This window comes from Heterodontus francisci, unplaced genomic scaffold, assembly GCF_036365525.1.
Source record: "Heterodontus francisci isolate sHetFra1 unplaced genomic scaffold, sHetFra1.hap1 HAP1_SCAFFOLD_286, whole genome shotgun sequence".
Classification (NCBI taxonomy): Eukaryota; Metazoa; Chordata; class Chondrichthyes; order Heterodontiformes; family Heterodontidae; genus Heterodontus; species Heterodontus francisci.
Window position 1 is genome coordinate 2,181,532 of NW_027141006.1, and position 22,014 is coordinate 2,203,545.

The 22,014-nt window shown below is 45.0% G+C and overlaps 1 non-coding gene across 1 annotated transcript; it reads right to left on the reverse strand.

The window, feature by feature from the left end:
• Nucleotides 1-7,392: 7,392 nt before the first annotated feature.
• trnat-ugu (transfer RNA threonine (anticodon UGU)) lies at nt 7,393-7,464 on the reverse strand. Its single transcript has one exon. It is a non-coding gene; the product is annotated as a tRNA-Thr (tRNA).
• Nucleotides 7,465-22,014: the final 14,550 nt, after the last annotated feature.

Consider the following 22,014-nt stretch of genomic DNA (forward strand, 5'->3'; position numbering starts at 1 on the left):
CCACTCGTGGGGGAATCTCAAACTAGGCGACATAGTTGCAGAATAAGGGGACACTCATTTAAAACTGAGATGCAAAGGAATTTCTTCTCTCAGAGGGTAATGAATGTCTGGAATTCTCTACCCCAGCCAGTATTGGAGGCTAAATCACTGAAAGTATTTAAAGAGGATGTAAATAGATTTTTGAAATATTGGAGAGTTGAGGGCTATGAAGAGCTGCCATGAAAGAGGAGTTGAGGTCTGGGGCAGATCAGCCATGATCTTACTGAATGGCGGGGCAGGCTTGAGGGGCCGAATGGCCTACTCCTGCTCCTATTTCTTCTGTTCTTATGTTATGTTATATCTAATGTATATGTCAGGATGCACTATGGGAATTAATACTGAAACTTATAAACTCATAATGTGTGTAAATATTGGGCTGATATTTAACTTGAATCTCAGAGTACATTATTGTCGTTAATTCTGTAAGTTTGAAAAGGGAACTCTGTGCCATAATGAAAACAAGAAATGCTGGAAATACTCAACAGGTCAGGCAGCATCTGTACAGAGAGAAGCAAAGTTAACGTTTCAGGTCAGTGACCTTTCAGATGCTGCCAGACCTTTTGAAAGTCCATGTGCACCACATCAACAGCATTGCCCTCATCATCCCTCTCTGTTACCTCATCAAAAAACTACAGCAGGACAGTTAAACATGATTTTCCCTTAAGATATCCATGCTGGCTTTCTTGAATTAACCCACATTTGTCCATGGGATTATTAATTTTGTCCCGAATTATTCTTTCGAGAAGTTTTCCCACCTCCAAAATTGAACTGACTAGGGAGACAAATGAGGTGAGTTGCTCGAACAGAGTGCCAGCACGGGTTCGACAGTCTGAATGGCCTCCTTCTGTGCTGTAGCCGTTCTATGATTGTATGATTCTAGCAACAACTGTTGGTGGAGAGGCAGTGATGCAGGAATGGGTTGACAGAAAGGGAAAGTCTGGGCTGGTGTGTGTTCGGGTTTGTGAATAAAGGTGATTTGGAAGCTGTGTTCCAAATTGAAGTGCTTACTGGAAGGAAGAAGTTGATGTAAATAAAGAGTAAAACGTGTTAAGATGAAGTGTGGTGTGATTGTGGGCAGCAGTAAATATAGTGCTGGTGAATTATTTGTGTTAATAAACTTCCACTGCGCCCTCTGCTGCAGGCTGCTGTTTATATCCAGCTGTGTATTAGTGCTGTGTGTTAACGAGATAAATGTTTGTTTCAACGCTGTTTATAAAGCAATAGCATTGCACTCAAGCAGTCCCAGACACATCAACACACGTACAAGAGCAAAATACTGCAGATGCTGGAAATCTGAAACATAAACAGAAAATGCTTGAAATAATTAGCAGGTCTGGCAGCATCTGTGGAGAGAGAACAAAGTCAATGTGAGCTCAGGAAACAGACCTGAACTGTTAACTGTTTCTCTCTGCACAGATGCTGCCAGACCTACTGAGCGTTTCCAGCATTTTCTGTTTTTATGACAGCAACACAGGTGTTGGGAGGCTCAGCCCGGCTACACAATGTTACAAGGACGCTGAGTAACACCATCGACAACGGGACAGAGAGAAAAACACACAGAAAACCAAGAAGAGACTGTGAGGAAACAAAAGTGAGGGACAGAGAGAGAGGCAACGAGACTGAGATGGAGAAACAAGGCATTTGTATGATTGTGTTCTCCCTGTTATCTAAAGGTATTTCCTGTTGTGTAAAGATGTACCCTGTTGTTGTGTCAAGGTTTTCCTGTTATTGTTTTATTTTCTGTCACTGACCGTCTCCTCACTGTGACCATTTGTCCTGGTTTTATTGTGGCCAACATCACCATCTGGTGGTGGAGAGGATCCTCTGCAGGAAGGGGTTGACAAAGTGGGAGAGACTCGGCTGGTCCGTGTTTGCAGCTTGTGTTCGTGTGAGCACAAGTGAGTTGTTACTGATTGATGTGTTCACGAGAAAGAAGAAGCTGATTGCAATAGAGTGCCTTTGGAAGCATCTTGTTATTATGGGTAAATACTTGACGTTTTGAAAGTGAACTGTTTGTATTATTACCAAACATAAATAGCAGAGAATGGTTTCAATCCATTGACCTCTGGGTTATGGGCCCAGCACACTTCCACTGCACCACTCTGCTAACTGCTGTATTAAATTTCAGCTGCCTGTTAGTGAAATATGTTCATTTCCCCAAAGTTTTTCTTGAAATAGGATTGGAGTCGGATTTCTCAAGAATCCCGGACTCAGCAACACACGTGCTGACGGACTCACCCTCACTGCACAATGACACAAGGACACTGAGTAACGGCACCGACAATCAGGCAGGCAGAGAAAGACACACAGAAAACCAGGAAGATATTATCAGGACTCAGAAAGGAACAGACAGAGAAAGGGACTGAGCAAACCAGCAAGAGACAGCGAGATAAAAGCAAAATACTGCGGATGCTGGAAATCTGAAATAAAAACAAGAAATGCTGGAACCACTCAGCAGGTCTGGCAGCATCTGTGGAAAGAGAAGCAGAGTTAACGTTTCGGGTCAGTGCCCCTTCATCAAGGAGGCGAGGACAAATGGTATGGGAAGCAACAACCAATTTTCAGTAAAAAATGGGTGCAAGAATTGCTTCCATTAATGTGCATAGCATTAAATCTACTACGCGATGTGTTTCAACCTTGGATTACCTTGCCAAGATCAAAGCTGACTTACTGTTTCTGCAGGAGTGTGGAATACCACACCTGAGCAGCTACAGGCAGTGGTCGCGGTGGTGGTCCCACGGGCCATCGATCTGGTCGGGGGGTAATGACTGCCGTTCCTCCGGCCTGGGTATTCTGCTGCGGGGAGGTAACTTCACCATCTCCGAAGTTAAGGAGGTGGTGGGCGGCCGCCTCCTCGTAGCAGACGTGATGTACAACAACGCTCCGCTCCGGTTGATCAACGTGTACGCCCCGGTACAACGCAGCGAGCGGCTGACCGTCTTCCAGCAGCTCCCACTGCTGCTGGCGACGTCCAGGCCGGTCATCCTAGGCGGAGACTTCAACTGCATCATCTGGAGATCTAAAATGGACCAGGGCGTGAGGGACACGATGTTCAAACCTCTGGACAAGGGCGGGAAAAATGTACCCAACGTCGCCCTCATCCTGATGACCACCTTCGTGTGCAGCTGCACCAAGCTGTGTGTGGAGCCCCAGTACACAAACACCAAGTGTCACTCTGTGCTGAGGTGTTGCGAAGGATGGGTCTGGTCACATTGCCGCGGATCGCTTCATCCAGTTGGACCATACCGTACCAGCTATCCTTCGTGGGAATGTTTCTGCGGGAAAACACCTTTGACCACCAATCCATCAGGCAGTGGTCTGCACGGAATGTCCTCAAGGCCCTACGGGTAAAGGAAACGGTGGATCCGGTCGGATGGTTCCCCGAGCAGACTGCCAAGGTGATTTGGCAGAATGCCTCATCACCAGAACTTTCAAACAAGCACCAAGATGTAGCTTGGCTGGTGGTAAGAAGAGCCCTTCCTGTCAGATCCTTCCTGCATGCCCGAAGTCTCGCCCCCTCCACACGCGGCCCTCGAGGTGGCTGCGGTGGGGAAGAGACAGTTGCCCACCTCCTTCTGGAATGTGTCTTTGCAAAGCAGGTGTGGAAAGAGATGCAGTGGTTTTTGTCGAGGTTCATCCCAAGCAGCTCTGTAACACAGGAGTCTGTGCTCTCCGGGCTGTTCCCAGGGATACACACCGAGATAAACATTAACTGCTGCTGGAGGACCATCAATTTGGTGATAGACACTCTTTGGTCTGCCCGAAACCTGCTGGTCTTGCAGCGGAAAGAGTTGTCCACGACCGAGTTTTGCAGACTGGCACATTCCAAGGTCCAGGACTACGTGCTGAGGGACGCACTAAAGCTTGGGGTAGCCACTGCAAAGGCTCAATGGGGAAAGACCACTGTGTAAGGTCCCCCTGCCATAGTGAACTGGGCAGCTGGACCCATTGGAAACCCCTCGTGCTGAAGACACCAGATATGGGTTTGCTGTAAAATGTCCATGTCAGGTAAAACGGAGTGGAAGGGTTGTGAGGCAACTCACTCCTGTATTGAAGAAAACTGATTTCCTTTGCACTTTTTGGAATGTCAACTTGGTGCTGTTTTGAACTGTTGTATAATGCATTTTTTACAGATTTATATGAAGAAAGCATATTTTTAGGAATAAAATCCTGGGGATTCATATGCATAGTTCTTTGAAGGTGGCAGGACACATTGAGAAAGTAGTTAGCAAAGCATATGGGATCTTGGGCTTCATAAATAGAGGTACTGAGTACAAAAGTAGGGAAGTTATGCTGAACCTGTATAAATCTCGAGTTGGGCCACAACCAGAGAATTGCATCCAGTTCTAGTCAACACACGTTTGGAGGGATGTGAGTGTCCTAGAGAGGGTGGAGGAGATTTATCAGAATGGTTCCAGACATGAGCGATTTTAGCTGTAAGGTTAGGTTGGAGAAGCTGGGGTTGTTCTCCTTGGAGCAAAGGAGATTGAGTGGAGATTTGATAGACATGTACAAGATTACAATAAATATGACAGGTTTAGATAACTTGCAGGGCTATGGGGATAGAGCGGGGGAATGGGACTGAATGGATTGATTTACATGGGCTTGATGGGCAAAATGACTTACTGTACTGTAGTGACTCCATGACTCAATGACTCTCTCTCCTTCTCTCTCTCTCTCTCTCTCTCTGTCTATCGCTTTACCTCTCTCTGCCTCTCTCTCTCTATCTGTCTTTAGCTGGTCCTCTAACTTTCTATCGCACTCTCTCTCTCTTTGTTTTCACTCTCTCTCTCTCCATTACACACATATTTGTCAATCACATGTCAAAGAAGGAAGCGTAATGAAGGAATGGCTGCGCCCTTGAAAATGTTTCCAGCAGAATAGTTAAATGTTTAAAGTTTCTGTAGGGAGTTTGACCTGAGATGGTGAGACACAAGGATGTGAGGTTATTGAAGTCTTCACCAAATGTAATAGGGAATAATTTTCTTCACTGGTGAACCCAAAGGAACAAATCTGGCACAAGAATGTGAAAAGTCAGAGGATTGAGAAACATCCAATGGTTCTTCACATATACAAGTCAGCAGACCCACAGAAAAACAGTAGGTTGAGAGTTCAGATCCAGTGATAGACTGGACAAATATCGAGCCAATGCTTTTTTCTTTATAAACCCAACATCTGTCCACTTGGCTATTGCACCTCGTCTCGATGTATCTTATAATACTGATACTATTTGCATTCCACAGTTGCTTTGAAATCACAGGCAATATAAATGGATTGGGAATGTCAATGGTTAGGAACCATTAATGGATTGGGAAAGTCAATGGACTGGAAAATATCAGTGGATTGGGAAATTCTATGGACTGAGTTATATCAATGGATTGGGACAGTTTAGTACATTGTGAAACATCAATGGATTAGGAAACAGGAATTAAAGGGACAGATGGAGTTCAACCTGGAAAAGTGTGAAGTGATTCATTTTGGAAGGTCGAATTGGAATGCAGAATACAGGCTTAAAGACAGGATGCTTGGTAGTGTGGAGGAACAGAGGGATCTTGGGGTCCATGTCCATAGATCGCTCAAAGTTGCCACCCAAGTTGATAGGGTTGTTAAGAAGGCATATGGTGTGTTGGCTTTCATTAACAGGGGGATTGAGTTTAAGAGCCGCGAGGTTATGCTGCAGCTCTATAAAGCCCTGGTTAGACCACACTTGGAATATTGTGTTCAGTTCTGGTCGCCTCATTATAGGAAGGATGTGGAAGCTTTAGAGAAGGTGCAGAGGAGATTTACCAGGATGCTGCCTGGACTGGAGGGTATGTTTTACGAAGAAAGGTTGAGGGTGCTAGGGCTTTTCTCATTGGAACGAAGAAGGATGAGAGGTGACTTGATAGAGGGGTACAAGATGATGAGAGGCATAGATAGAGTGGATAGCCAGAGACTTTTTCCCAGGGCAGAAAGGGCTATCACCAGGGGAGATAATTTTAAGTTGATTGAGGAAGGTTTCGGGGAGATGTCAGAGATAGGTTCTTTACACAGAGAGTGGTGGGTGCGTGGAATGCACTGCCAGCGGTGGTAGTAGAAGCAGATACATTAGGGACATTTAAGCGACTCTTGGATTGGTACATGGATGATAGTAGAATGAAGGGTATGTAGGTAGTTTGATCTTAGAGTAGGTTAAATGTTCGGCACAACATCGTGGGCCGACGGGCCTGTACTGTGCTGGACTGTTCTATGTTCGATGTTCCAGATGAAAGGATTGCATTAATCAATGGATTAGAATGTGGAGAGGCAGGAGAAAATGATGCCATTTTAAGTAGGGGGCCGGGGGTTAGTAGAAACAGACCAGGGCTATTTTACTCTCTAACTCACTCCTTTCTTCTATCTGGCTCATTATCACATCCTCTCTCTCTCAGCGCGGTGGGAATCACTGGAACCCACACTTGCTGCTCAGATTGTTTGGTTCCGGGAAAATACAAGGTCCACATCAGATTGACAGGAAGGATAAATGTGATTCAGAGCCAATCATATTCCTGGGTCACTGACCCGAAACGTTAACTCTGCAAAGAAGGGTCACTGACCCGAAACGTTAACTCTGCTTCTCTTTCCACAGATGCTGCCAGCCCTGCTGAGTGAATCCAGCATTTCTTGTAAGAAGGGTCACTGACCCGAAACGTTAACTCTGCTTCTCTGTCCACAGATGCTGCCAGCCCTGCTGAGTGAATCCAGCATTTCTTGTTTTTGTTTCAGATTTACAGCATCCGCAGTATTTTGCTTTTATATTCCTTTTGGTGATGTGTGCTCAGCCTTGTTATATCAGCAAAGGCAGCAGGAAATGCAAATCCTGAAGAGTTTTGAAAGAGTAAAGAAGGAGAAAGTGTTGCCAGTGACAGAAGGGTCAGTAACCAGAGGAAACACATTTAAAGTAATTGACAAAAGAATTCGAGTTGTGATGAGGAGATTGTTTTTTCAGCAGTGTGTTGTTCTGGTCTGGAATGCAATTCTGAAAGGTCAGTGGAAGCAGATTCAATGTTAACTCTGAATGGAATTGGATATGTACCTGACATGGAAAATATAACAGGGCAATGGGGGAAAGGACCGGAGAGCGGGATGTGGGATTAATAGAATAGCTCTGTTAAATATCCAGCAAATGCACAGTAATAAGGTTCAGTGCTTGGACCTCAGATATTTTCACTCTATCAATGGCAGAGAAGGCTCGAGGGACCATGTGGCTACTCCTCATGTTCTTCCCAGTGTCCAGGATAAAGTGTAACATGACACTGATTTCCAGATGGCCGACACAAATGCAACAGACATCTTTTCTGGAAACATCACATTTAAAATGAGAAACTAATCAGAAGGCACGTACGGGGATTGAAGCCGTAATCTTCAGTTTACAAGACTGACGCCTTACCACTTGGCCACCATGCCTTTTCTTAATGGACATCTGAGGCTCCAGAGGAGGATTTGTGATTCTTTTTCAATTTGGTTGAAACAGCATCGAGAAACATGCACAGAAATAAAGAGGGATTGTGGAATGGGAAACAGATCAGCCTCATTTACATCATCAGCATCATGAAATCTTCATTCAGACGTTCCATTCCCATCCTCAGCTTTTCTCACATCTGTACAATAATATAAGAGTGGACATTGGTTTGTTACTGGGCAGATTATATAAATAGACTATGTGCATCATCACAGGAAGTGATGTAATATAATCTGTGCAGCACCTCATGGAGAGTTGTCGATGAAACCTTCAATGCAAGATGTGCAGAGTAAACTCAGGTTATTTTAACCGTCAGATTCTTATAAATTGTGTACTAAGCCTTGACAGATATCAGAATATTATATGGGGGCCACAGTAAACCAAAGCGAAGATGGAGAAATCTTTGCCTGCACCTTTGAAAAGGTCACTGGACTGAACCAAGCCGAGGAGTGGCCGAGATGGTTCCAGAGGTTTGCAAGGTATCGTACTGCATCGGGTCTCGTGCAGAAGCCAGACATGGAGCAGGTCAGTACGCTATTGTCTGCAATGGAGGGAGTGTGCAGGCAACATTCTCATGAAGAACAGAAGGCTACATGTGAAGAAGTTATTAAGGCACTCAAGACCTATTTTAATTGAGGAAAAAAATGTCATCGTGGAGCCAAAGTTAAAACGCTGCATTTGCTGACAACGCAACCACCAGGTGACGCTGTACTAGCACATGCGCAAATGCAGCCTCTTCCACTGAAACGTCACTGTCTGTGACATTCAGGCAGCTGCCAGGATTAAAGATGGAGCTACTCAATTTATCACAGAAAACAACTTCGACCCAAAAATCCCCTCAAAGGTTGCCATCACCGCCTCCGTCCCACTCCAACAGTCCCCCGCTACCTCTTGCTCATTCGCCAGTTATATAGTACCAAGTCATCTTAATTCACCTAAAGTGAATTACTTTAGGAGCAGTGACTGTCGTTTCATAAGCAAATATGGCACATATCTACACAATGGACATGTTTTGGTTGATACTCGGAGAACGTTGCGCTATTTGAAGTCTCATTAGAAGGACAGCACCTCTGACAGTGCTGCACACCTTCTGTAATTCAGTGAGGTTTCATCGAGTCATAGAGTTATACAGCACAGAAACAGGACCTTCGGCCATCATGTCCGTGCCGGCCATCAAGTACCTATCTATTCTAATTCCATTTTCCAGCACGTGGCCGTAGCCTTGTATTCTGTGGCGTTTTGAGTGCTCATCTAGATACTTCTTAAATGTTGTGAGGGTTCCTGCCTCCACCACTCCTTCAGGCAATGTGTTCCAGATTCCAACCACCCTCGAGGTGAAACATTTTTTCCTCAAATCCCCTCTAAACAGTGCCATCCCATTCTCCGGACGATCATTCCCCGCTTCCCCCCATCCCACTCTCTGACTGCTCACTCCCCGCTTCCCCCACCACCACCCCCATCCTGCTTTATGGCCGCTCACACTCCAGGCCATTGTCTCTGCCACTTCCCTCCTCTCGGCCACTCGCTCCAACATTGCCCCATCTCCCCTCGAGGCTCGCCTTGCTTTATCGGGTGGTGCGGTGAAGAATGATCGAATGTTGGAGCGAGAGGCCGAGAGGAGGGAAGCAGCATGGCTTAGAGCTAGTGTCTGGAGGGACGTGGGGGGGAAGCGGGGCGTGAGTGTACGGAGAGAGGGCAGTGCGGGGGTGGGGGGGTAGCAAGCGGCCGGAGGGCGGGGGAGCGGGGTAGCGAGGAGCGGGCTGTGAGCGGCCTGGAGTGAGTGGCTGAGAGGAGGTAGAGAGTTTTCCCGCGCATGCGCCACTTCGTCCTGGAAGACGTAGGCAGGGCATGCGCAGCATCTCAGAGCGCAGGAGACTGTTTGTGCATGTGCGAGCTTGGAGCACTCTGATGACGTCGGCTGGCTGCTGCATTGTCAGGAATCACTTTGAAATTAATAAGCGTACAAAACAGAGAGTATTCATTCATTTATCAATGACTTGTACAAACTCACGGAGGATTGTGAATACCGCAACTTAAGAGAAGAGCTGAATGGAGACAGGATTGTGTTCGGGGTATTAGACAACACCCTTTTAGATCAGCTGCAGTCCAGGGCTGATCTCACATTAACGAAAGAGTATCAATTGAGCAGACAAACAGAGGTTAGAAAGTTTAACCAATCCGTTGTTCGAGGGGACAGGGAGAGTCTGATCTCGAGAGTAGCAGACTCAATTGAATTTGTTAAGAAAACAAAAGGAAAAATTAGTGGTGAAAGACAAGAAAGACGGGAAGAGCATCTAGTGGTAGCTGCAACCAATTGCAGTAGGTGTGGCCGAGAGAGACACAAGTGGGAAAACTGCCTCGCCAAAGAAGCTGAGTGTTTTTCCTGCAGAAAGATGGGACACTTTCAGTCAGTGTATGGCAGTAAAATACCAGCACTGAATATAATTAAAGGGAAATCCCCAGAGAGCAAAAACATTAATGAAGTACAGGATATCCAAAGTGTGGAAATACATTTTTTAGGTGAAATCCAGGAAATAAAGTGAGAGTTGCTGGACGACAGAAATTCTGAAATATTTTAAGACAGAGGTAGATAGATTCTTGATAAACAAGGGGGTGAAAGGTTATTGGGGGCAGGTGGGAATGTGGAGTTGAGGTTAAAATCAGGTCAGTCATGATCTTATTGAATGGTGGAGCAGGCTCGAGGGGCCGAGTGGTCAACTCCTGCTCCTAATTGGTATGTTTGTATGTAAGAAAACATGTTCTAGATACAATGAGAACTATCATTTGTTTGGAAATGGATTTGAACCCTTTTATCAAAAGGTTATAGAGCTTTATTTTTTCTACAATTAACAGGCAAATCCTTGTGGAGTTGAGATTGAGAGAAACAATGGGCTGGATTCTATAGAGCCCTCGACGTCGAGATCTGTGGTGGGGGTGGGGTGGGGGCCGCCTGAAGATGGCCCCGGATGAGACCCGCCACGGACCTCAACGCCGGCAGGGCCTGGCTCGATATTGCCGGCGACGGCGAGGCCTTGTGGGGGACCTCCACCGCTCGGCAACGGGACCACAAACCTGCATTAATTATTATCCCATCACTTCCTGATGTTCCGCTGCGATCTTCAGCCCAGTGGCCGGCACTACCGTGCCTTCGGAGCCCCACCCGGGAAAATGAGGTGCAACACTGGTGGGGAGGGGGGAGAAGGTAAGTTTCTCAGTGTGGGGGTGGGGGGACGGAGTCAAATTAATGTCATGGGTGTTGGGGATGGTGGGAAGGGTTATAGTTTACAGTTTGTGCAGTTTTGGGCGGAAGGTCAGATGGTAAAGGTAGGTTTTGGGAGGGAAGGGCAAATAATTAATTTAACTGTTATTGGGGGGATGGGAGAGAGGCAAAAGCAATGTATTTATTTCATTTCATTTAATCTTCCTTTAAATATTTTCCAGTAGGACTAACAGCCCTTTAAAAATGGCTGACACTCCAGTTCAGTACTAAGGCAGTGCTGCACTATCAGAAATGCAGTTTTTCAGGTGAGACAGAAAATTGAGGATCCCTCTGCCCTCTCAGGTGGATGTTAAAGGTACCATGACACTATTTCAGAGAATAGAAGGGGAATTATTTCTGGGATGCTGGTCATTGTTTAACCCTGAATCAACATCACTTCAAAACAGATTATCTCGTTTTTATCACGTTGTTGTTTCTGGGAGCTTGCTGTGCGCACATTGGCCACCATGTTTCCTACACGACTACAGTGACTACACTTGGAAAGTCCTTCATTGGCTGTAAAAGGCTTTGCAATGTCCTGTGGTCGTGAAATGCAAGTCTTGCTTTTTCCATTGTCATCAGTGTCATTGTGATCAAAAGATAGGATTCGTGAACACAAAGTTTAAATCAATTTTGATTAAAATAATGTAAAAGCATCTATATTCTTGCACTGTACTTAATAATCTCCATCTTCCTATCCTTACAGAGTGCAATGTCATCGACCCTGAAATTGATTCCAGAATCTCATAGAATCTTAGACTCATAGAAAGTTTAAGGCACAGAAAGAGGCCACTTGGCCCTCAGACAATTTCAGCCCAGTTCTGATGAAAGGTCACAGACCACAAACGTTAACTCTGTTTCTCTCTCCACAGATGCTGCCAGACCTGCTGAGTATTTCCAGCATTTTCTGTTTTTATTTCAGATTTCCAGCATCTGCAGTATTTTGCTTCTGTTTTAATTTGAAAGTTAAAACTGAACCACCTGTTTACAATTCACACTGGGGTCTCCCATGAAATGATTCTGTATAATATTGATATAATGAATACAGATTCTGACACAGAGCTTCCTGTGGGGAATTGGGGATATGAAAACCAGCAGACTCTGCAGGGATTTCCACTGGGAGCACAAATTCACAAAATCTACCTTTTATATATCGATTCATTTTGATTGTCCTTCTGGAAAATTATTTTGCAACAATTTAAACATCAACCCACAGCTCCATGACTGGGTCAATTATGAGGTCATCCTCTGACAGGTCATGTGACAGCTGGAGCCACAAGACATCAGAACCAGATTTGTGACTGGATTAAAACCCGGAATCCTGTCCCAATAGATTTTCAAATAAAGCTGTTGCTGTTTGAAAACACAGCAGTTAAACGTTCTGCCTGACCATGAGGGGAGCTAGGGAGAAATTTACAAAACTCAATCCTTCAACAAAATAGTTCAAAAATCATTCATATCGAAATCATGTGATGATTCATATGCAGTAGAGAAACAAGCAAATACAGAAAGTACAGAGGAGAGCTGAAAAAGGAAATGAGATCAGCAAGAGAATGTATGAGAAAAGATTAGCAGGTCACATAACTGGGAACACTGAAGTCTTTTACCAACATATGGACAGACAGTGAAAGGGGGGATCAATTAGGAGATCCTGTGGAGACAGAGGGTGTGGCTGAGGCACTAATTAAGTATCACAAAATAAGCGGATGCTGCAAATGTCACAGTGAAGGAAGTGAAGAAATTGGACAGGATGAAAATAGATAAAGAGGAGACAATTACAAGGTTGGCAGCTCTCACAGTAGAAAAGTCACCCAGTTTGAATGGGTTGCATCCTGGGTTGCTGAGGGAAGTAAGGGTAGAAATATCAGAGACTCGAACCACAATCTTTCAATCCTCCTTAAATATGGGAATGTTGCCAGAGGACTGGAGGATGCAGGTAAGCTTGGGTAGTTCGGTCTAAGTTTAATTTGACCATTTTTATAATGTATCCATTGCAATAACGAACATGGTCAAGAAAGCCATTTTATAATTAACACATGACCAAAGGAGCCATTTTGTGTTCAGTCCGAACGTGCCGTGCAGAGGACAATATTTGTGCTTAAACATTCGCACAACACGGGAAGAAACGGTTACCGATTATAAGCTCTCACTCAATTGGTGCAGAGTATGAGCGCCAGGGGTTACTTCTGACAGTTGAAGAGATCATCGCATCTCATTGGATAGCTACCACCCACTCCAAGCTGGGCAGCCCCCAATCAGTTAGGTGCTGTCCTGCCACGACCTGCTTGCTTCAATGGGTGCTTGGAGCTTAGAGAGTCATCTCTCAACAGGCGGATCGATAATCAATGCACCAAGAAAAACAAGCTCAACAAAGAAGACACCAGTCCTTCGCATCGCAAGCTGGAATGTGAGGACCATGTGTCCTGGCCTTACTGACACCCTTCTGCAGGTTGATGACACACACAAGACAGCTGTGATGGACAAAGAACTCACAAGGCTCAATGTGGACATTGCTGTGCTGCAAGAAACTAGACTCGTCCAAAGTGGATCCCTCAAAGAGAAGCACTACACCTTCTTCTGGCAGGGGAAAGCCCAAGAGGCAACTCGTGAGCATGGAGTGGTTTTCACAGTAAAAAACACGCTACTTGAGATGAGTGAACCACCCACAGTAGGCTCAGAGAGACTTCTTACTCTTCACTTGTCAACAAGCGTGGGCCCAGTTAATCTCATGTGCATCTATGTCCCGACACTCACCTCCACCCCAGATGTCAAGGATCAATTCTATGTGACACTTGATACTGCCATCAGTAGAATTCCCAGCACTGAGGGACTGTACCTTCTAGGAGACTTCAACACAAGCTTGGGTACTGACTACACAGCTTTGCCAATGTGCATAGAGCACCAGGGGATTGGCAAGATGAATGAAAATGGACAGAGTTTGCTGGAGCTATGCTGTCACCATGGATTCTGTGTGATGAACAGCTACTTCCAGGTCAAGCTGTGCCACAAGGTGTCCTGGAGACATCTGAGATCACGCCACTGGCACCAGCTAGACCTTATCATCACCAGTGCAAACACCCTCAGCAGTGTCCTCATCACTCATAGCTATCACAGCGCTGACTGTGACACTGAGCACTCCCTGGTGTGTAACAAGGTCAGGCTTCAGCCAAGGAAGCTTCATCCATCCAAGAAGAACGTCGTCCTCAGATCAACTCTTGACGAACCACTGATCCAGAACGGACCCAGGAGTTCCTCAACATCCTCGATCAGGCTCTTTCAGACAACAATGCTCAAGGTCTCAGTGCGGTGTCAAAGTGGAATCATCTGTTAACAAGCAGATGGAAAGGTGAGTGGAGCATTACCTTAAACTCTACATAACGGAGAATATTGTCATTATAGTGGCTCTCAGTGCCATTCCAGACTTCCCTGTCATGGAGGAGCTGGACAGTGACCCCACCACAGTGGAGCTCAACAAAGCCATTGACCATCTTGCCAGTGGTAAAGCCCCGGGAAATGATGGTATTCCACCTGGAATCATCAAGAGTGGAAAAGCGGTTCTACTGCAGCATCTTCATGAACTTCTGTGTCTCTGTTGGAAGGAAAGATCTGCACCTCAAAACATGCGTGACGCAAACATTGTCACCTTGTGCAACAATAAGGCGGAATCGCAGTGACTGCAGCAATTAGCGAGGCATATCCTTGCTAAGTATTGTGGGGAAGGTCTTTGCTCGCATTGCTCTGACCAGATTGCAGACCCTGGCATCACACATCTATCCTGAGTCTCAGTGCAGCTTCAGAGCTGGTAGATCGACAGTCGACATGATTGTCTCACTTCGGCAGTTACAGGAGAAGTACTGTGAACAGTACAGACCACTCTACATTGTCTTTACATATGAACATACGAATTAGGAGCAGGAGTGGGCCACTCGTCCCTTCGAGCCTGCTTCACCATTCAAATAGCTCATGGCTGAACTGATTACTCTACATTTCCATCTACCTCCGATAACCTTTCACCCCCTTGCAGATAAAGAATCTATCCATCTCTCCCTTAAAAATAGTCAAAGACTCTGCTTCCACCGCCTTTTGAGGAAGAAAATTCCAAAGACTCACGACCCTCCGAGGGGGAAAATTGCTCCTCATCCATGTCTTAAATGGGTGACCCCTTATTTTTAAACAGTGACCCCAAGCTCTAGAGTCTCCCACAAGGGGAAACATCCTTTCCACATCCACCCTGTCAAAACCCCTCAGGATCTTGTATGTTTCAATCATGTCGCCTCTTTCTCTTCTAAACTCTAGTGGATACGAACCTCGCCTGTCCAATCTTTCCTCGTAAGACTGCCCACCCATTCCATGTATTAGTCTAGTAAACCTTCTCTGTACTACCTCCAATGCATTTACATCCTTCCATAAATAAGGAGACCAGTACTGTACTCAGTGTTGCAGAAGAGGTCTCACCAATGCCCTGTATAGCTGAAGCATAACCTCCCTACTATTGTATTCAATTCCCCTGGCGATAAATGATAACATTCTATTAGCTTTCCTAATTACGTGCTGTACCTGCAGACTAACCTTTTGCGATTCGTGCACTAGGACACCCAGATCCCCTGCATCTCAGATCTCTGCAATCTCTCACCATTTAGATAATATGCTTTTTTATTCTTCCTGCCAAAGTGGACAATTTCCCACTTTCCCACATTATTCTCCATTTGCCAGGTCTTTTCCCAGTCACTTAACCTATCTATATCCCTTTGTAGCCCCCTTATGTCCTCTTCACAACCTACTTTCCTACCTATCTTTGTCATCAGCAAATTTAGCAACCATGCTTTTGGTCCCTTCATCAAAGTCATTTCGAGAATTGTAGAATGTTGAGGCCCCAGCACAGATCCCTGTGGAGCACTCGTTACTTCTTGCCAACCAGAAAATGACCCATTAATGCTGACTCTCTGTTTCCTGTCAGCTAGCCAATCCTCTATCCATGCCAATATGTTACCCCTGACACCATGAGCTTTTATTTTCTGCAATAACCTTTGATATGTCACCTTATCCTTCTGGAAATCGAAGAACAATACATCCACCGGTTTCCCTTTATCCACAGCACATGTAACTCCCTCAAAGAACTCCAATAAATTGGTTAAACATGATTTCCCTTTCACAAAACCATGTTGACTCTGCCTGATTACCTTTATTTTTTCTAAATGCCCTGCTATAACATCCTCTGTAATAGCTCCAAACATTTTCCCTAAGACAAATGTTAAGCTAACTGGCCTGTCGTTTCCTGCTTTCTGTCTCCCTCCCTTTTTGAATAAATGAGTTACATTCACTCTTTTCCAATCTAATGGAACCTTCTCGAATCTAGGGAATTTTGGAAAATTAAAACCAGCGCATCAACTATCTCACTAGCCACTTCAGGACCTGGCGACTTGTCAGCCCGCAGCTCCAACAATTTGTTTAGTACCACTTCACTGGTGATTGTAATTTTCTTGAGTTCCTCCCTCCCTTCCATTTCCTGACTTACAGCTAATACTGGGGTGTTATTTGTATCCTCAATAGTGAAGACCAATCCAAAGTATCTGTTCAATTCATCGGCCATCTCTTAATTATCCATTATTAATTCCCCAGACACACTTTCCATAGGACCAACATTCACTTTGTTAACTCTTTTCTTTTTAAAATATCTATCGAAACTCTTACTAGTTGTCTTTATATTTCTCGCGAGCTTTCTCTCGTACTCTAATTTTACCTTCCTTATCAATCTTTTAGTCATTCTTTGCTGTTTTTTATATTCTGTCCAATCTTCTGACCTGCCTCCCATCTTTGCACAATTATAGGCTTTTTCTTTAAGTTTGATAGTATCTTTAACTGTTTTCGTGAACCATGGATGGTGAGTCCCACCTTTGGAATTTTTCTTTCTCGTTGAAATGTATCTATTCTGTGTATTCTGAAATTTTCCTTAAATATCTGCCACTGCATCTCTATTGACTTATCCCTTAACCTAATTTGCCAGTTCACTTTAGCTAGCTCTGCTTTCACGCCCTTATAATTGCCCTTATTTAAATTTAAAATACTCGTTTGGGACCCACTCTTCTCTCCCTCAAACTGAATGTAAAATTCAATCATATTATGATCGCTACTACCTAGGGGCACCTTAACTATGAGGTCATTAATTAATCCTATCTCGTTGCACAATGCCAGGTCTAGTATAGCCTGCTCTCAGGTTGGCTCCAGAACTTATTTTTCCAAGAAATTATCCCAAAAACATTCTATGTACTCCTCATCTAGGCTACCTCTGCCCATCAGAATTTCCAGTCTGTTTGGAGATCAAAATCCCCCATAATTATTGTTGTACCTTTCTGACAAGCTGCCATTATTTCTTTTTTTATACCCCATCCTACAGTGTGGTTAATGTTCGGTGGCCTGTACACCACTCCCACAAGTGACTTCTTGCCTGTATTATTTCTCATCTCAACTCAAACTGCTTCTTCATCGTGATCTCCTGAACTTAGGTCATCCCTCTCTATTGCGCTAATACCATCATTAATTAACAGAGTTACCCACCACCTTTTCCAAGCTTCCTGTCCTTCCTAAATGCCATGTCACCTCCAATATTCTCATCCCAATCTCTGTCGCCCTGCAGCCATGTCTCTGTAATGACTATCAGATCGTACTTATTTATTCTATTTGTGCTCTCTGTTCATCTGTTTTGTTTCGAAAGCTCCATGCATTCAGATACAGAGCACTTAGTTTTGTCCTTTTATTATTTTTGTAACCTCTAGCCTTATCTGTTGATTTACTCTTAGATTTGTACATTCTGTCCCTTCCTGTCACAGTCTGTTTATCATTTCCCATATTTATACCTTTCTCTCTTGCCTTGCCTCTCCTCCTTGATTCACCATATCTTCCCAAATTTGATCCCTTGCCCCCACTATTCAGTTTAAAACCGTCTCTACGTCCCTCGTTATGTGGCTCGCGAGAACACCGGCACCAGCACGGTTCAGGTGTAGACCGTCCCAACGGTACAGCCACCTCTTTCCCCAGTACTGGTGCCAATGCCCCACGAACCAGAACCCACTACTACCACACCAGTCTTTCAGCCGCACATTACTTTCTCTAATCTTATTTGTCCTATGCCAATTTGCACATGGCTCAGGTAATAATCCAGAGATGATTACCTTTGAGGTTCTGCTTCTTAATTTGGTGCCTAGTTCCTCATACTGACTTTACAGAACCTCTATCCTTGTCCTGCCTATGTCGTTGGAAGCGACATGGACCACGACAACTGGATCCTACCCCTCCCATTGTATGTTTCGCTCCAGCCCTGAGCAGACGTCCTGAATCCTGGCACCGGCAGGCAACACAGCCGTCTGGACTCTTGCTCTTTGCTGCAGAGAACAGTGTTAATCCACCTTACTATACTGTCCCCTACTACCACTACATTCCTTTTTTCTCACTCTTTGAGCCGCAAACACATTTTTTATTTTCAAAATATACTTTATTCATACAAATCTGCAAAAATTACATTGCCAAACAGTTTCAAACAGCACCAAAATATACAAACATTGCAAGGGAGATCAGTTTCCTTCTCTCCTATCATGAGTTTCTTCGCAACCCTTCCATTTCACTATTGTCATGCCAATTACAGTTTTACATTGACAGCAAAAGAAAATATCAACGATACAGTTCGAGGGATTTCCCATGGATCCAGCCCCTCAGTTCAGCTTGGTGGGGGGACCTTACACTGTGGTCTTTCCCCATTGAGCCTTTGCTGCGGCTGCTCCAAGTTTAGTGCGTCCCTGAGCACGGAGTTCTGGACCTTGGAATGTGCCAGTCTGCAACATTCGGTGGTGGACAACACTTTGCGCTGGAAGACCAGCAAGTTTCGGGCAGACCAAAGGGCGTCTTTCACCGAATTGATAGTCCTCCAGCAGCAGTTGATGTTTGTCTCGGTGTGCGTCCCTGGGAACAGCCCTGAGAGCACAGACTCCTGTGTTACAGAGCTGCTTGGGATGAACCTCGACAAAAACCACTGCATCTCTTTCCACACCTGCTTTGCAAAGACACATTCCAGGAGGAGGTGGGCGACCGTCTCTTCCCCACCACAGCCAACGCGGGGGCACTGTGCGGAGGGGGCGAGACTTCGGGTGTGCAGGAAGGATCTGACGGGAAGGGCCCGTCTCACCACCAGCCAAGCTACGTCTTGGTGCTTGTTTGAAAGTTCTGGTGATGAGGCATTCCGCCAAATGACTTTGACGGTCTGCTCGGGGAACCATCCGACAGGATCCACCATCTCCTTTTCCCGTAGGCCCTTGAGGACATTCCGTGCAGACCACTGCCTGATGGACCGGTGGTCAAAGGTGTTTTGCTGCAGAAACTAAACACTTACTGCAGACGTGTTTGCCCTGGATCACTCTGGCATCCAGGAGCTCCCACATGCTGCAGCTGTGACACATCACCTGTCCTGTCATCCTTAACGTGTTTCAATTCACTACTTAATTATTTTATTCAATTGTTTATTTTGTTGTATATTTTATTAAGCTTACCACTAGTTTGTTTACTATTTTAAACATTAGGACTAAAATGGACCTTAATCACTTACCAGATACTCATCAAACATGCAGCTTTTTCCAAACCAATCAACTACCTGCTTGCCTGTGATGTCACAGCTCAACATCAAACAGCTCCTTCTGCTGCACCGAAGCAAGAACCAAATCCTGTAAACTCACCCCAGCGGCTCTCTGTTTCCCTACTCTCACTCTCCATTGTTATGTCACCCCTTGATTTTTTTACCACAGCTCTGCTCCTGCTGTGCTCCTCTCTCTCTCACTCTGTCTCTGAGTCGGTGCTTTTGACACACTTGTTAACTCTCTGTTCCGTCGTGCTCTTCTGTCTCTGGTCCAAAATCTGACTCTGGTGGGATGTGAACCCACAACCTTTGAATGCCTTCTTTATCATTATTTAGAAGTTCAACAAGCTATCCATTGCGCCACAGAGCCGCACATACTTTAATAAACATCACCAAGGCCTTTGATCTTGTCAGCAGAGACTGACTCTTCAAACTGCGATGGAAACTCGGCTGCCCTCCTGAACTCTTGGGCATCATCTCTTCTTTCCACGAGAACATGCACAGTTCCATCAGTTACAATGGAGCAACATCAGACACTTTCAAGATCAGCAGTGGGGTAAAGCAAGGCTGCGTGCTGGCGCCAACTCTCTTAGGAACAGAGGAACATAGGAGTAGGCCATTCAGCCCGTCGAGCCTTTTCTGCCATTCAATTCGATCATGGCTGATCATCTACCTCAACGCCCCTTTCCCGTGCTCTCCCCATATCCCTTGATGTCATGAGTATCAAGATTTCTAACAATTTCTGTCTTGAACATGCTCAATGATTGAACAGCCACAGCTCTCTGGGGTAGAGAATTCCAATGATTCACCACCGTCTGAGTCTAGAAATTCAACTCGATCTCAGTTTTAAATGGCCTACTCCTTATTCTGAGACTTGGTCCCCTGATTTTAGACTCACCAACCAGGGCAAACATCCTATCTACATCCGCACTGTCACGCCCTATAAGAATTTTATCAGTTTCAATGAGATCACCTCTCATTCTTCGAAACTTTAAGGAATGCAGGCCCAGTTTCCTCACAAGACAATCCCACCATCCCAGGGATTAGTCTGGTGACCCTCTGTTTCACTCCCTCTATGGCAAGTATATCCTTCCTTAGATGAGGAGACCAAACTATACACAATACTCCAGCGCGGTTTCACCAAGGCTCTATACAATTGCAACAAGACATCTTTACTCCTGTACTCATGACCCCTCGTGTGAAGGCCAACATACCATTTGCCTTCCTAATTGATTGCTGCACCTGCACAAGAGCTTTTAGTGTCTCATGAACAAGGACACCCAGGTCCCTTTGGACATCAACACTTCCCAACCTCTCACCATTTAAGAAATACTCTGTCTTTCTGTTTATTCCACCAAAGTGGAGAACTTCACACTTACTCACATTATATTCCATCTGCCATGTTCTTTCCCATTCACTTAGCCTCTCCAGGTTCCCTGGAAGCCTGTCTGCATCCTTCTCACAGCTCACACTTCACCTAGCTTTGTGTCATCTGCAAATTTGGAAATATTACATTTAATCCCTGCATCCAAATCATTTATTTCGGTTGTTCACAGCTGTGGCTCCAACACTGATCCTTGCAGTACCCCAATAGTAACAGCCTGCCATCCTGAGGAGGACCCGTTATTCCTGCTCTCTGTTTTCGGTCTGTTAACCAATTCTCAATCCATACCAGTATATTATCTCCAATCCTATGTGCTCTAATTTTGTTTACTCACCTCCTGTGTGGGACATTACCAAAGCATCCACTGGTTCTCCTTTATCTGTTCTCCAGGTAACATCCTCAAAAAACTCAACGGGTTTTTTCAAACCTGTTTTCCTTTTCATAAATCTATGTTGACTCTGCCCAATCATATCATTATTTTCTAACTGTCTAGTTATCACATCCTTTATAATTGGTGTATTCTTCTCCATGCTGCTATTGTACACTTTCAGTGACTCAGATGGGGGTGTTCACCTGGATATCAGAGCTGACGACAAGCTGTTCATCTTGGCAAGACTCCACTTGGACGTAGACACTTGGACGTAGAGACTCCACTTTCCATCAACATTGACAACATCACTTTGGAGGTTGTCAACAGCTTCACATACCTTGGATCAACAATCACCAGCAATCTGTCCCTTGATGCTGAAATCAGCACCAGGATTGCCAATGCTGCAGCTGTCATGTCAAAGTTGAGAAGACGGGTGTGAACCGACAGCAAACTGACCTTAAATACAAAGCTCCACGTGTACCAGGCTTGTGTTCTCAGCACCCTCCTTTATAGTACTTATGCAAGCCAAGAAAAGCAGCTGAACAGCTTCCACCTCCACTGCCTCAGATGGATATTGGACATCTCCTGGCAGGACAGAGTGCCGAATGAGGAAGTACACCAGCGTGCAGGGATCCACAGCATGTTTGCCCTCTTGAGTCAGAGGCGGCTCTGTTGACTGGGCCAAATGAATGACAGTCACATTGCCAAATACATGCTCTGTGGTGAGCTTGCTATAAGCACAAGCCCAACAGGTCAGGGAAAAAATCAAGTTATTTGGAGAGGTTTGAGTTAATTAAGGAGAGTGGGCATGGATTTATAAATGAAAGTTCATGCTTGATGAATCTAACTGCATTTTTTGATA